This window comes from Saccostrea echinata, unplaced genomic scaffold, assembly GCF_033153115.1.
Source record: "Saccostrea echinata isolate AGI-Se365-2 ecotype Australia unplaced genomic scaffold, CSIRO_AGI_Sech_v1 ptg000029l, whole genome shotgun sequence".
NCBI lineage: Eukaryota > Metazoa > Mollusca > Bivalvia > Ostreida > Ostreidae > Saccostrea > Saccostrea echinata.
Window position 1 is genome coordinate 25,991,621 of NW_026889778.1, and position 17,011 is coordinate 26,008,631.

The 17,011-nt window shown below is 32.9% G+C and overlaps 1 long non-coding RNA gene across 1 annotated transcript; it reads right to left on the bottom strand.

The window, feature by feature from the left end:
* Positions 1-2,413: 2,413 nt before the first annotated feature.
* On the bottom strand, positions 2,414-14,166 carry LOC133195744 (uncharacterized). The gene is made up of 4 exons (XR_009722242.1): positions 14,029-14,166; positions 10,272-10,341; positions 9,141-9,284; positions 2,414-2,523 (listed from the first exon to the last, which is right to left on the bottom strand). It is a non-coding gene; the product is annotated as an uncharacterized LOC133195744 (long non-coding RNA).
* Positions 14,167-17,011: the final 2,845 nt, after the last annotated feature.

Sequence of the window (17,011 nt, forward strand, 5' to 3'; positions counted from 1 at the left end):
ACTTCCAGGTCATAAACAATCTTTGTAGCAAGTAAGAGCTTCCAATGATTCTCCATTACAAAGTTACAGCCTACACAAGTGTTTTATACCTTTTAAGCCAGTGACCTTGAACTTGCCAGAATTGCCATGGGCCAAGGTCATGACACACTCTCAGGTCTTCAATAATCTTTGTACCAAGAATGAGCTTCAATGATTCTTCATTGCAAACTGATATCCTGGACAAGAAGTTTATATCATTTCTGTCAGTGACCTTGAATTTTGACAGACTGTTTGATGGGATCCCGCCAATCAAGTCGGGTTCATCAGGACATTTGAGCAATATAAGCCTTAAAGATTCAACAAACGTTCATAAAATAATTATCGTTAATATTAATAAATTAGTTTAAAACTATACTAAACATAACTATTTACATCATATTGAAATATTGTACTGAACAAAAGTAGTTTTGCCCTCGACTTGTTAATAACAGCTGTGGCTAAAAATAGTGATTGGGTCATGTGGGGATTTTTTCTTTACAGAGCAATGACTGTTTACAATCTAACATATAAGAAAGGATAAGATAGGCTAAGATCCCTTTTTGGCCCCTGGTTTGGGGTGTCTTTTAGAATGTTGCAACAGTTTTTCAGTTAAAAACCTGTTGTCACCCCTGCCATAAATTGAGTATTGTTTCTAAGTTATGGGATACACAGAGGCCACAGGAAGTTCAGGAAAAATGTCAGTTTCCGAATTTTCTCATTTTATGCAAATTTTCATTGGTTTTACAGCACATTTTGGTTCAGAAAACATAGAGCACAAGCTTGCCTATCTACCAAATTTATATATTTCATACAATAGTATCAGATGCATCTTATGTATAAAAATCTCAGATAGGCAGCCTTGTGCTCTATATTTCCCAAAGTGAAAAGTATCTCAAATCAGGGGTTTAAATTTTCCTGGAAAACCCACTAGCCCAGGGGCTATTGACCAGTAAAAATTACTAGCCCAAACCTCAAACTAACTAGCCCAACAACTTTTTCATGCGAAATGAAAACATAACAAGTAAAAGTTTTAAAGGTTGTGGTGACAGAAACAAATTAAACTACAATGTAGTTCTCAGTCTAATGAAACCACTCGACATAGAAAAGTGAAAGTAAAATGTTGAGATTTTTTCCCCATTCTGCTAGTCCAATGGACTATCATTACATCTGAATTAGCTAGCCCGAGTCTTAAATTGACTAGCCCTGGGCATCGGGCTACCATATATTTCAACCCCTGCAAATTTGACAAAATGCAACCAGAATTGAGGAAATTCTGGAAAATAACCTACTTCTACACCCTCTTGTGGCCTCTGTGTAAGCTTTGAATCAAAATTAGTGCTGGTTTTAAAACAAGCGTTATTTTTAATTCTTACCTGCAAACTATCACAATTTTAACTGTGTTCTGATTTTTACATCAAACAAGGGGCCAGATTCGGCCGTTACCATACCTTGTCCTTTCTTTAAAAGTTTTTAGATTATTTATTTGAAGGACTGAAATGGGGGTTCAACAGTTATTTTATCAATACGTCCACTTGGTCTTTTACACGACTGGACCACTCATTTACTAGACTGGGTCAAACATGCCTTAGTGTCAAACCCTGTTGAACTAGCCTGAATGACCTTGGGTCAAGATCTTGACACACCAACAGGTCATAAACATTCTTTGTACCAAGTTTGAGCTTCCAATGACCAACAAGTTGGCACCGATAGACTGACAAGGTGATTCTTATATATTCCCCCAACCTTTATTGTGGGGGTAGAAGACCAGCATGATGAATATAAGACAGAACATTCAGGATCTAAATGAAAAATGGGGACTCCTGATACACGTATCAGAGTGGAAAGAGATGCTCAATACAAAATTGCCACCTTCAGTGCCATTGGGAAAACCCAATTCTAAGCTGCTACCCAAGTGACATATACTGTGTTCTTAGAGGAAGAAAATTGTAGCAGTGTTCTATGGAAATAAATTTTGTAAGAAAGGTGAAAGCTGAGAAATAAAGGAAAGGAAGTTACCTGCCCAGCCATGAGGACTGCACTGTCACCATTCCTCCAAAGACAATGATTGTGGATGAGAAGAGATGGGCTGCAGAAAGTGAAAGTGAGCTGCAAAGTGATGACCATCCACTAGTCATCTATTTCACCAGTGGTGGTTAAGGTGCCACTCTATACAGATTGTCTGAAAAACAAGGAAATTTCATTGAAAACCTAAAAGATCTGCTGCAATTCTTTGATTCTCAAAGAAAACAGACAGCTATGGCTCAATTAGCAGCCACACATTTCTGAGAAGAATAAAAGAATCCACACAAAGAAAATTTGCCTTTGACCTAAAGCTTCAATGCAAAACAGAGTAAAAAAAATATCAGTACTATTAGCACTATTCCATAAGATTTACCTTTGATTAAGTGGGCCACGTCTTCTACCATCAATTCAATCATAAGCTGCTACCAGAAACAGTGTGGAAAGTCCTGTCAACTTACCAGTAATTCCTTTTCCTGTCGATGACTGAAAAGCAATGAGTGGAAATTTCAGTGTTGCCTAGTGACTATGAATTAAACATGACAGAAGAAAATGTTTGTTAGAAGATTATTAACTTGACTTTTAAGTCCAAATAATCTTGCTAGCTAAAATTAAAAGAGTGTTCCAAGGAACACATGTGTCGCCTGATGAACAGCATCATTATTTAAGACTAAAAGAAAATCTAAGGGTGGTCAAATATTATTTGATACAAACATTATGAGGGCTGTTAAGAGATTATTAGTACATAGTGTTTATTCTTCTTTCCAAGTAATGCCTTTTGGTGAAAAATGGCATATATGTTTGATAAACACTAAGAATTAATAAAAGCAACAAATATTTTACAAATATTTTATTTCTTCTTTTCAATGGTATATTAATGGGTAAATAGAAATTAGTAAATTTCATTTCAATTCATTTTGTGCAGGCTTCTTAGAATTTCAATCAGAAATACGGAGATCATAAAAAAATCTAAGCTAGGTATAGATATCTGATTACATCAATAAAATAGATTTTGACGTCAACGCGACACAGCAAGCATACCTATAGAATTTTACGTAGCTCTTTGGAGAACTCTTTTCCAGACTAAAAGATCTGCTAAAACAATAACAACTAGTGCTAACTGTAACGAGAACTGTTTCAGATGTTCCCCAAACACTTCCCCATTCTCTTATGGGCCCCATTCATTACAGGCTTCATTTAATTATGCAATTCTTTTGTTTAATAAATCTATACTTTATTTTCAGTAGTATTTATTCGAAAAACAACACTGGTTTAGTTCTTTGAGTATTACATTAGCCAATTGGATTTCAGCGCATGCTAGGCCTGAGTATATCGCAAACTACCTAACAATGATACGGTCATGTGATATACAACATGTACCATGATACAGCTGTCACCAATTGAATTAAGCTTTATCTTAACATATAATTCTTTGCTAACTCCACAGTTATAGAAATATACAAAGAATATCTTGATAACCCTTATCAAAGTTAATAAAAGGGGGATTTATAGTCTTGATATTGTATTTTTTCTTTGCTACCTTTTTTCAGCCATTTTAAAACATTAAAATTTGTTAGGTTGAATGCAGAAGTTACAAACAAAACAAAGAAAATTATCTTCTACTGTATCACAATACATACATGGCGATACGCGTATTGTCAGCCCTTGCGATCAATACGATCGATGTATTGCTGTATCGTTTCACCTCTAGCGCATGCACATGCCCATATTTTCTAAATATTTCATATTCCTTCCTCGTGAAGAGACTCACAATAAATAGCTATGTAAGAAATGTAAAGATTTTCATTGAAAACTATGAGAGATACAGCCATATAAGTATTAGCAAATCAGAATCCACGTTCTTGCATTCAATTTTCATAGTAGCACAATGTAGGAACCCATTACACCTATCTACCGTATAACGGGTATTTTCTGCCGTTGTCCAATTTTTGCGGAATTTTGCGGATAGGACAAATCCGCAAAAATTACAATCGCAAAATATTTTTCAATATATATTCAGATATTTTATGCATGCAATTGTGATAAGTGGTGCGTATGTCTGTCATTAACGCAAGAACCTGCGTACTGGACGCAGCAAAATTATTTGGAACGCAAGGTTTTTAAAAACGATGCGTCCGCAGACACATGAGTGGACACGTCCTCGTTAGCGACAAAATTCGAGTGTCATCGAAATTCGAAAATTTTAGATGCCAGGATTTGTCCAAAACATATTGAATCAAAACCTTCCTGTAAATAATATCAAATAAGTTTATACAAAACTAATACAATCTTTTCTTGTACCTATTTGCCAATTATTAGTCCAAACTCCGATAGCTGCAAATAACACATGGTAGCTTTTCTTTTTTTCTTTTTTTAACACGTTTTTCAATCCTGTATTTATCTTGAGACAATAATTACTGCTTGTATACACAATGTGGCTTGATTGTCTCGTGAATTTCACCCAATGCAGACAATTGACAGGATTAGTTACGCTTCAATGCACATGGCACTTGTGACTTTAGGGTACTAGATTATGCAACCGTTTGTTTTAGCTTAAAATATAAACACCAAATTAATTTTGATGCCAATTAACTATAGGTGTATTTTAGAATATGGCTTAAATTCATTTATTATCATTATATATATATAACTAAATATTTTAATAGATCGCATAAAACCTCTGTTAGAATAAAGATATTTATTGTTGTTTGGGTGAAATGATACTGCATTAATTCATTTCAATTGGGACTCGACATATCTTTACAAAGACTAACTAAAAGATAGTAGTTTAATTAAGCTTAGGTCGATACCAGTTCTCATGCACCTTTGATCAATATGTCTTAATGAATTTATAAAACGTAAACATGGCAGCATTCTGATAATTCATAAAGTTTAGTGATCATACGTAAATAAATTTTTGCGGTATAATGCAACCGCAGAAATTGAAAACGCAGAAATTAATTTGCTACCTTTTAGGGGTTAAATCGCAAAAATTTCCAACCGCAGAAAATACCCATTATACGGTATATTGCAAATTCCATCCAGTTTTGTTAAAAATTAAGAAAGTTACTACTGTAACAGCCATTTAAAGTTTAAGCCAATCAAATTGCAGCACACTTGCATGAGCGTGTTTTCACAATATCTCATATATTATATCAAAATGGAGAGCCTTTTTGTGTATGACTATGTTTTAAATTTCAAAGCATTTCATCAAAAAAAAAAAGGTTATTGATATTTTTTGTGTCAGTCAAACAGAGCAAAGCACACATGCATGCACATGCTTTCTTGCTAATTCAACCACCTCTTCTTGTCTACACTACTAATATAAGTTTATACAATGCAGTTCAAAGCATATCATAAAAAAACAGGAAGGTTAATGGTGTTTCAATTGCTTCAGTCATTTCACTCCTTGCAAGCGCACGCATGTGCATGTAAGTGTGGGTAAAATGACCTTCCTTCTGCACATCTACACAACATGCCTGTTAACCCTAAAAAGGTTTCAACTCAATCAGTTGAGTAGTTTCTGTGATGACAGAGAAAGAAGCATTAAAGCTTCCAGACTGTCTCAACATGGTAAAGACCTATGGCTGGCATGAGATGAAAATGAAGAAGCAATGATGCTTTAGGTCAATAGACATATCCAAGTTTATAATTCCAATGGGACATGTCTAATTATCCTATCAATTAGAAATTTTGCATTGCTGTTTTATTTGTTCTTGTTAAAATGTTGACAAATTTTCATGAATTAATGTCTTTCTTTTATGGAGTAAAAGTAAATGTTTAATTTCAAAATAGCCCTTATATAGCAAAGAAAAAAAATCCACAAATAGTAAGACCCATACAGAATAGCATTTATCATATAAAATCTGACAATAGATATATGATTCTCCACCCTTCAAAGCTAAAGTGAATTATAAAATTGAAATTAACAAGAAGTCTGTGAGCCAATGTTCACTAGTAATACCCCCGCTTTGATGTGAATATACATTCTGATGTGAATATACACAAGTTCAGTTATGGACAGACTCAAGGATGAACAAAAAGTTGACATCGGATTTGTACAAAAATGAATTCCAAAATATGACATGCCTAAACAAAGAATGTGCTAAAATTTCAAGCATCTGCAATCAGTAGTTGCTGAGAAAATTGCGACCAAAATTTGTTATGTATGGTACGGACAGACACACGGATAAACAGGAAGTTGACATCGGATTTGTACAAAAATGAATCTCAACATATGACATGCCTAAACAAAGAGTGTGCTAAAATTTCAAGCATCTGCAATCAGTAGTTGCTGAGAAAATTGCGACCAAAATTTGTTATGTATGGTACGGACAGACACACGGATAAACAGGAAGTTGACATCCGATTTGTACAAAAATGAATCCCAACATATGACATGCCTAAACAAAGAGTGTGCTAAAATTTCAAGCATCTGCAATCAGTAGTTGCTGAGAAAATTGCGACCAAAATTTGTTATGTATGGTACGGACAGACACACGGATAAACAGGAAGTTGACATCGGATTTGTACAAAAATGAATCCCAACATATGACATGCCTAAACAAAGAGTGTGCTAAAATTTCAAGCATCTGCAATCCGTAGTTGCTGAGAAAACTGCGACCAAAATTTGTTATGTATGGTACGGACAGATGCACGGATAAACAGGAAGTTGACATTGGATTCGTACAAATATAAATCCCACTATATGGCATGCCTAAACAAAGAATGTGCTAAAATTTCAAGCATCTGCAATCAGTAGTTGCTGAGAAAACTGCAACCAAAATTTGTTATGTATGGTACAGACAGATGCACGGATAAACAGGAAGTTGAAATCAGATTCGTATGAAAATGAATCCCACCATATGGCATACCTCAATAAAGTGTGTACTAAAATTTCAAGCATCTGCGATGAGTAGTTGCTGAGAAAACTGTGACGAAATATTTGTTACGGACAGACAGACAGACACACAGACAGACACACAAGGGTAAAACAGTATACCCCCCTCTCCTTCGGAATGGGGGTATAATAATTAAAATAATTATTTTTAATAAATATATCTTTATCCCAGATATCTTCCAAAAGAGATTTCAGTCTCTATTCACTCTACAACGATACTTTTGGTATACCCATCCTGATGTCTTTTCATTGTATTTAAATTTCAGTTTGTGTGGTTATATTGCATACAGTTTCAAAGTACAGTGTCATGAGCTCATATACAGTAACATGTGATATAAATGCTAATTATCAAAATCCTGCCTCTCAAAATCAAAAAACAAAGAAAAAAATAATAATAATTCAATCAACCGCCAGAGTGATTTTATACAATCAAAGGTCAAGGTCAACTGAATTGTAATGTAACGAACTCACTTGCATTGAACTCTCTTTGTTTGAAAAATCGGTTTGTTTGAAATGAACTGGGTTTCTCCTAAAATGCTGGTACAGTTTCTTTGCAATAAATACTCGTTTAGATTGAAATCGGTTAACTTGAAAAACTCTGTTAATTTGAAGTGATTTTGGGGTCCGCTGAACACAAAGCTTATAGCAGTTTTGATAACGGGTACATTGAAGTTGCCGATTGCGACGCGTGGACTCAGGTGACTGACTATATATAAAGTCTAGCACGTGTTAATTTTTCACTGGTGATTTGATGTTGGTGGACCTGTACAAATTTAATTATGTGTTGTATAGATAAAACAATAATCATTGAGCATTTCTCACCGTAACATATTAGTCGCCATTTTTATTTTCTAACTATGGCATTAAGACCGACATGGATAAAATATGCAGGGGTGTCATGTGTACATTGGTGTGTGGAGAATAGGGCTGTGTATTGACCAAAATATTTCGATAAGATATTTTATAAAGCAATATGCAATATATTGGATTCTAAAATAAGTCTAGCAAAAAGGTCTTGTAAATCATTTAATGCATAAATTTGATAAAAACTGGGTGTTTTAATACCAAATTGGAAGTTCATATGTCTCACTGTCTTTACAAAGAACACTTCAAATTCAAACTTTTAATGACTGAAAAACTAATATGTTAAAATATAGTTGTATATGAATTTTGCAATAGTTAATTAAGATGTGCTATCTCCTTAATGTTTATTTTATTATTGACCAGTTTTAATTAAAAACAGTTAAAAATTATCTTTGGTGACTGAAATTCCCAACTTTTTCACAGAATTATAAGAAAAACAGTCTGCCCAATACGTATTGGAAGTTAGTTTGTCGATACGATAAATTCCTGAATATCGATATGTATTGATTAATCAATATATTGACACAGCCCTAGTGGAGAAAGTGCCGGAGTAAATAAATCCACTGTAATTAAGTAAATGGAAAATAAACTTCTTGAATTGAAGTATATGAAGCATATGTTTTCAATGCTGATGAGACAGGGCTGTTCTATAGATTCGAACCTGACAAATCATTGCATCTATGCGGCAATGTTCAGGACGAACTTTTTTCGTGTATAAATAGTCTTGATAGTTTTCTAACACAGATCCAAAAAAAAAAAAAAAATAAAACAGTAAAAAAAATTTAGGACTTTTTTGAAAAATAGAAATAAGTACATTTCTGAAACACTGCATGTAATGTTATGTAAAAAATATGAATTCGCAATTGTATATTTTTTTTACTGTACAGTCAAGCCTCGGTACCTCTAACTTGAAGGGACCAAGAAAAAACTTCGAGATATCTGAGGATTCGAGATATCGAGGGTAAAATACTTAAAGAATAAGTGGTTGGTACAGCAAATCACTTTGACATATCCATGGTATTCAAGATATCAGTGTTCCAGATAATGAAGTTCAACTGTATCTACATTTTTTATGTAATTCATAGCACACAGATATAATGAAATTCGTTTACTTTGAAATAAATCTCAAGGTCCCTTAAATTTCAATGTAAACGAGTTTGACTGTATATGGTATTTTACAAAAGCCAAAGTGCCAAGCAATGCAAGTGCAAAGTATCAAATCCATTCCTCTTACAGTTCTCAGGATCTAGGGTATGACAGACAGACAGACACCATGTAAAGTGATCTCTAAGTGTCACTTTTACCAAAATTTTTTTTCATAATTATTTTGTTTTCTTACCTCTCTGAAGAGCATGACAAAGGTTACATAGGTTACAGGTAGAAATACATGTCATGGGATGTATTGGTGTAATCTTTTTAGTGAGCAGATTGCATCATGAATTGTTTATCTGCCGTTGCTGATCTTTAACAAGGAAGACTTCTCCTGAAATAAGAAAAATTATTTTCAAAAGTGAAGTTACCTGTTACTCTTAAAGGGACATAGACACTGATTCGACATTTTGAAATATTTTCTCAAATTGTCTGTATTATATCATGACATATATGTGGCTATAGCATTTCACACGGAAATATAATAAAAAACTTATTTTATCTGTAAATTATTGAAACTATTAAATTCGGGATGCGTTTGATTGACACATCCTTGCACTTTCACAAGTAAACTTCATCCTTAATACTTAAGAAAAATAGGTTTTTTGATACATATTAATGAAAAAATATAAAAAAATATAATCCAGAAAATTAAGAGTAGAAATCAGAGAAAGCAAAACCAACTAACCAGTATTGTCAGTCCGTGCTCAGTGATGTGTGAAGAGTTTAACAAATTGAACACAAAACAGTTTACGTTCCATTGGGTGTGTTCAATTTGTTAAACTCTGCACACATCACTGAGCACGGACTGACAATACTGATGAGTTGGTTTTGCTTTCTCACATTTCAACTGTGAATTTTCTGGATTTTATCTTTAATTTTTTTTACTAAAACACAACAAAATTTCAACTTTTTTTAAGTATCAAGGATGAAGTTTTACTTTGTGAAAGTGCAAGGATGTGTCAATCAAATGCGTCCCTAAATTCGTAGTTTCAATAATTTCCAGGTAAAATAAGTTTTTTTAATGATATTTCCCTGTGAAATACTATAGCCACACATGTCATGATCTAGTCGAAAATTTTAGAAAATATTAACTTCAAATCTGAGTCTATGCCCCTTTAAAGGTCATACACAAGAAAATAATTCACTATATTTTACTATAAAGCCTTGATTAAATTATTAATCAATTAATATGACCCTCACTAGATAAAAGATGAAGAAAAAATGAATGATGCTTGGACAAAAATTTGAGACCAGAAATAAAATAATTCCTTATGCAGCTTTTAATAGAGAAAATTGATATTATTGATAGGTAAGATACCTTCAATCATGTGGATTTCACATGCTGATAAACAATTTACACACCATCCAGGAAGTTGCATCATGAGCACCTAAAAAAGGAGTATTCCTTAAATTCATTGATTGCCCACAAGTATAATATTCCTAATATTTGAGTAAAAAATAAATACTGTAGGCCTAAAATGAGAAACCGAAAAAGAAAACCTGAAAAGAAATTGTCTCTTTCTACAAAGAACAATAACTGACTAAGTTCATTTTGATTTGCTATTCCTGGCTCTAAGCTAAGCATGGCATAACAAGGGTCTACTGGAAAGAAAGGGTAAATTATTCATATGGTAAAAAATTAACAAATCAAACTTTGTAAATAAATACCCAAGCATTTGGTTTTGTCTTTGATTTCGACAAAATGTTATTGATCTCCAAAAATTTTTGTTTATGTGTGCTGAGCCACAGTAAAATTTTAAATGTTGTAGAACTGTATATCCATATCTAGATTCAGTAAGAAAATTCTAGTCATTTGACAAGTTAATTTCACAGTTTCACCAAAGTTTGATTAACAATGTTATGGTTAATAAAATATTATCCAATTTAAGCTTATAGTTATATTATTAAAGTGCAATTTGTCAAAGTAAAAAATGCCTGTAAAAGAACAAGTGGCCATGGGCAACAATGCTCACCCAAGTCACTATGGCCTTGCTGTTCTACTTTTTTTTTTACTACACATGATGATGTATATTTATTCATATGTAAAAATTTGATTGTCCATTGTGGCCCCACCCTACCCTGGGGGGGGGGGGGGGGTCATGATTTAAACAAACCTGAATGTACACTAAGTAATGAAGCTTTCAGAGAATTTTCATTTTCTGGTCCACTGATTCTTGAGAAGAAATGTTTTTAAAGATGCCATTAAATTTACAACAATTCTTAATTATTTCCCCTTGAAAGAGGGTGTAGCCCTTCATATGAACAAACTTAAATTTCCTTTACCCAAGGATGCTCTGTGGCAAGTTTGGTTAATATTGGCAAAGTGGTTCTGGAGAAAAAGATGAAAATGTGAAAAGTTTATGTCGCCGCCTCCAACAACAACAGTGACAGACAACAGACAAATTTTGATCAGAAAACCTCTCTTAAGCCTTTGGCTCAGGTGCTAAAATAAAAAATGGAGAAATAAAATTTATTGTTAATGACAGTTTTACTTATGTATTTTAAAACTCTTTCTCAAATACCATGGATATGTCTAAGTGCTCAAGTTCAGTGAGTTTATGAACTTTACCCTCTATTCTTGAAACCTCAATTATCTGTTTCTCAAAGGTTTTTTTTTTTCAGTCCCATCTATTGCCATAATAGGCTTATCTCCAGGGGGTCCTCATGACTAGCAATGACATAAGCAATAATGTTTTTGGATATTAATATATTGAAATAAATAAAACTGAATAATTAAATGACAAGATATGCATTCGACATTGGGTGACACAATTGGGGAAAATATTCTGGTATGTTACCCTTGAAGTAAGTGATTGTGAAATTTACTTGTCTGAACATAACTTTTACTTGTATAAAAATATTTCATAAAAGACCTATTTAACAATTTGAAAAAATATTGTACATTACAATAGTCTATAATACATTCATTGAGTCTGTTTTTGAGATTTTGAGTGGACACATCTATTGCAAATTACTAAACTGTATCATCCTATCCTAAAGTAGATGTAAATCATGTTATATAATTACATGTATGAAAGAAAAATAGTAACAAGAAATAGCTGACTATATGACTTCAAATTTTTCTTTGCCTTCTTTTGCTTATCCTTTGTAGCCTAAATTGTCTTTTGCTAAAGCTCTCCTGCCAGATAATAAAAACCCAAATTTCCTTCAGTAAAAGTACACGTTTCAAAGTTACTGTAGTTCTAAGTAGTCAACTTCCTGGTACTTTAAATATTAAAATTAAAATTGTGACAAATGCCTGAAAAACATCAGATATTTCAGACAAGTTTATAGTAACATTGTTCCTGATCAAGTTTGACAACCAGGGCCATCATCATTACGAGCAGGATCATTCAACATTTAACTATTTACAAACCGCATGCATTGCATGTTTTCATTTTGAACCTCCGATAAAAAGTTGACAACAAATTTTAATTCTTTAAGTTTTCATGCTCAGCTAAAAAAAAAATTCTTCCTAGAAAAATATCCCTTGTCAAATCGGACAAGTGGTCAGTAATTATCACTTGTTCATGAAAAATTTTACTGGTACATGTACTGGACAAGTGGATGAGCATACAATGTCGAGCCCAGGAACTCTGCCCCATTTTTTGTTTATATTTGCCTTAGCAACCAACAGCATTAAATCTCGAACCCGAGCTATTATAATATGTAGCATAAAAGCACACGAGGATGATCAAGAGGGTGTTACAACTGTTTCTGTTTTGTTGTATTTGTTTCTAGCATTTGTTATTAACTGTTTTTGATGTGATGTGAATTCTTCATGGTATATATAGTGAAACTATATTTGTGATAAAAACATGATAAAAAAAATTAATAAAAAATGTTTTTCAAAAATGTAAATGATACCAGTAGTATAAAAACTCATTTTTAAGCATTTTTATTAGAGTAGAATATAAACATCGAACCTAATGGGTCCTAGAAAAAACTTTGTGATATCCTACGATTCAAGATACTGAAGTTAAAATATGTACTTATAGCATAGCATAAATTTTCCATCTTTAACACTCAGTTATACCTCGATAAATATTGCTAATGAGAGGAGGAGCGCAATTAATATTTCTATCTTCATGATAACACAAATCTAAATAAGTCAGTTATTTTTATAGCTAATTCAGCCTTCATTAAGTTCAAAATATTTCTTTAAATCTGTTCAGAATCAGACAAGTAAAAAATATTTATGCATTCGGACACAGGGTTTAACATTTATAAGGCATGTCTGATCGACACTGACTAGTAAAAGTTTGGTCCTGTCTAAAAATTGAGTGTACATCTGACATGTAAAATTAATATAACAAGTGTGCAGCATGTGTATTTTATTCATCTGCTCTCATGTACACACAGGATTCGAAATACCCAAAACTATAGGGGTCTACAAATACAGTCATGACTTTAATGATTTTAGGTTAAAATTAAAAACAAGTAATTGTAATTGGAAGTATTCTATCAATACTAATATGTCAAGTTTCATCCACCAGTATAATGCTACGACATTGACGAGAAAAAACCATGCGTTTTCTACATGGGCATTTCTTCAATCAATTTGTTTATGTACCAGTATAAATTTATAAGAATCCTCTTGGGTTTTAATGTGATGGAGGAGGGTGCATTTAGTCATCAGGATGTTGTAACGCGGTCTTAAAACTCTTTAATAGCTTTGGGGCACGAACTACTTTTAAATTAGTTAAATAATCTAACTGCGTCTCCAGACAAGCCCTCACCACACCTCTCTTAAACCGGGTCTGAAGCTCATTAATCATTTTAATGATTAGAAAATTCTATCTACAACTACTTCCTCTTCCAGATGACATCAGTCTATTGCAGTGCAAACAAAAAATTAGTTTTATATTTTTTGGTTTTGGTGTTTGGTATCTACACTGCTTTACTGTTGTTACAAGGACTACAGCAAGTTAAACTATGAATTAAATTATTTTTTAACCCCACTAGTGATTGTACCAGCTAAATGACTGTGTATCAGTGTATCGTCCAAGTGTAGAATTGTAGATATCTTTTTATTAAAACTTTGAATTTGATAGATTTGAACTTAGGCGACTAACCGTATGTTTCTTACACATTCTTCTAATACTTCCACAACAAAACACTCGCCGCAACCATTCTTATTAGTCATCCTAAGCTTCCTCAGTCCTCGGTCGGAGCCTGTACTGCCATTTTGGTTGGCTAAATAACCCGACCCACTATTGTTTCGTAAATTGCCAACCCGTTTTTTTTTAAATACAGAACATTTAATTCTAATAAATCAGATCTTATTTCCTCTGGTAATCCATCACATTTTTTCAGACCAGCTGTACAGCATTTCAAGACAGAATAAAAAGATAAATATTTATTTATAATTGCCATGTCGAACCTCGTATCAGTCGATGCTGAAGAAAGATGGTGATGAGGACGGAAATGCACAATTCATTTATTTTATTGATTAATCCTATTGCAAGTAATTGATGATAGTATCGTCATGATTTTTTCATAAATATGCAATACAGAATTAAAAAGTTTTGAAATTATTGGTAAATAAACATGATAAATGGCAATATTGATAATGTATTTTTTATCACCCTGTACACATACTGACACTGACTGAGTGTAGGGCACTGTATTACAGTATATCTGGTAGAGTTTGAAATGACATTTGTTTAATCATAAAATATGCTCTTAAAGTGAAGAAATTGCATGCGTCTAATTAAATAAACGAGAAAACTACATGCATGGGTCCCAACTTGCATTTCATTCTATGTTAGGGGTCTCTTAGCAATACCCAGAGACCTATATAGTAATATACTAAACAAAATATCACATAATTTATTCGATATATACACACCATCTTGTAAAATATTGTATCGTGTCATAGGAGATGTTCTATTGCACACCTTAAACATACACATAGCCCAATCACCCTGTTGTATGTGTTAAATGTCTATGCATATTTATGTGTTATGTGATTTACATTTGTTGTGCAGTACTTATACATTGTTTAAAAGAATTTTTAATTATTTTAAAGATAAAGTCTTGGGTCCCTGTATTTATTTTGGGGCAGACAATAGTCACTAATTTAATTTAGGGTATATGTACATCAGAAATTAAATTTGTGTCTATGATTTAGTTGCTTTCAAATTGGCTTTTAGATCAGTCTCTACTCCAGTGGAGAGGATGATTCCTCTTGATTCTGGAGTCAAAAGGTCAAAGTTATGATTGCGGGGTATGGATATGGAGTGAAAAAGAGAAGATAATGAACAGTGATCTATTTCATAAAAATTACAAACAATACAAATCTTTGAACACTGCATAAACACAGACCCCCTGAAATTCCAGAGGTGGGATCACGTGCCAAGGAGGATTAAGCATCCCCTGTTGACACACCCACTGTCAGCCCTATATATTGATCAAGTAGATGGAATATTCAATAGTCAAATTTAGCATATAAACAAAGGCTTAACAATTGGTATGAAGCAAGTCAGCCAAAATACGACCCAGTGTTAGGTTATATTTGCTAACAGGTAAATCTTTGTACACCCTTGATTACACCTGGATAACAAATCTTTATTTCCTATATAACCTAATAATTTCTCTGTAAACCCAATTCCACTAATATTTTAAACTATTGATTTACTACATGCTTCAATACATCGTGACATCATGTTGTATGGTGTTTATTTGATATAGAAACTATTCATTGTGATGTCACATTATTTAACCCCACCCACCCCACCCCAGCTTTAGCTGGGTGTAAGGAAATTTACACCCTGGTTGCTAACCAATCAGATCTCGTGTTTTAAGATACATAGGAAATAATTAAGGACTTTTATTGAAGGTTATATAAAGATTTTTCAATCCAAAGAAACATGAATTATATCAATTGAGGCAATGAAATTATAATTATTTTACCAAACTTTTTCATTATTTCATAAATATCTCTAAAGCTTTTGAATGTGTTCCATGTATACTGCCCTACTCATCTGCAAAAATGGGTACAGTAACTATATAAGTGAAGCATTTCAAGTAAATCTTTTTGGTTGTAACCATTATAGCATTTTGTCGTGTTAAACAGAAAAAGTAATCTAACTATGAAGTAGCTCCCAAGTAGTCCATGTGCAAGTACTTCCAAGTTTCTTTGTAACAACCAGTTTTGTACCCATTTTTGCAGATGAGTAGGGCAGTATACATGGAACATATTCAAAAGCTTTAGAGATATTTATGAAATAATGAAAAAGTTTGGTAAAATAATTTTATGATTCGTTCTACCAACAGATCAGAAAATATGTTTCAAAAATAGGTAGTATGTATTAAAATAATTAAAAAATCAAAGTGAAGGAACACTTTAGCATACGTGCCTGCCTGTTCATCTATTTGCAATCATACTAATAAATATACAAAGCTGATGTATCAAGATAATAAATGCTACTGTAGCAATTGATAAATGAATGAACTTCTTTTCTGCAATTTCAGTACTGTCCAGTAAATGAAGCCAGGTTTCTCAAACTTTCCATTTTGACATTTCTGATCAATTTAAATTTATTTAAATTATGTATATAATATCTTGTAGTTGAATACATAAAAAGAGTTGGTAAAATGTATATAATTATGAACTTTTAACTAATTGTTAATTTATTTTATTTAAATTATATGTAGTAATTGATTAATGAGTGGGCGGTTGTTTAGAACTATAAAAGTTTGCATCAAAATGTGAAAACTTGTTGGTGATTCATATGAAATTCATCAAATGCTAAATAAGAAACATGCACAGTCAAACCTCATTATTTTAAAATAGATGGAACTGAAAAAACTTAGAGATATAGGAGTATTCAAGATATCGAGTGTTAATTTCTTAAAAAATAAGTGGTTCGGACTTCCAGTTTACTTTGTTGTTGTTGTTTAACGTCCATCTCGAGAATTTTTCACTCATATGGAAATGCGACCACTTGCCGGTGGAGAGCTGCAAATTTTGACTTTTACTCGGTACTCAGGGCCATTGAGCAGTGAGGGATCTTTTTCATGCCAGCACCTACTGCGACACTGGACCTCGATATA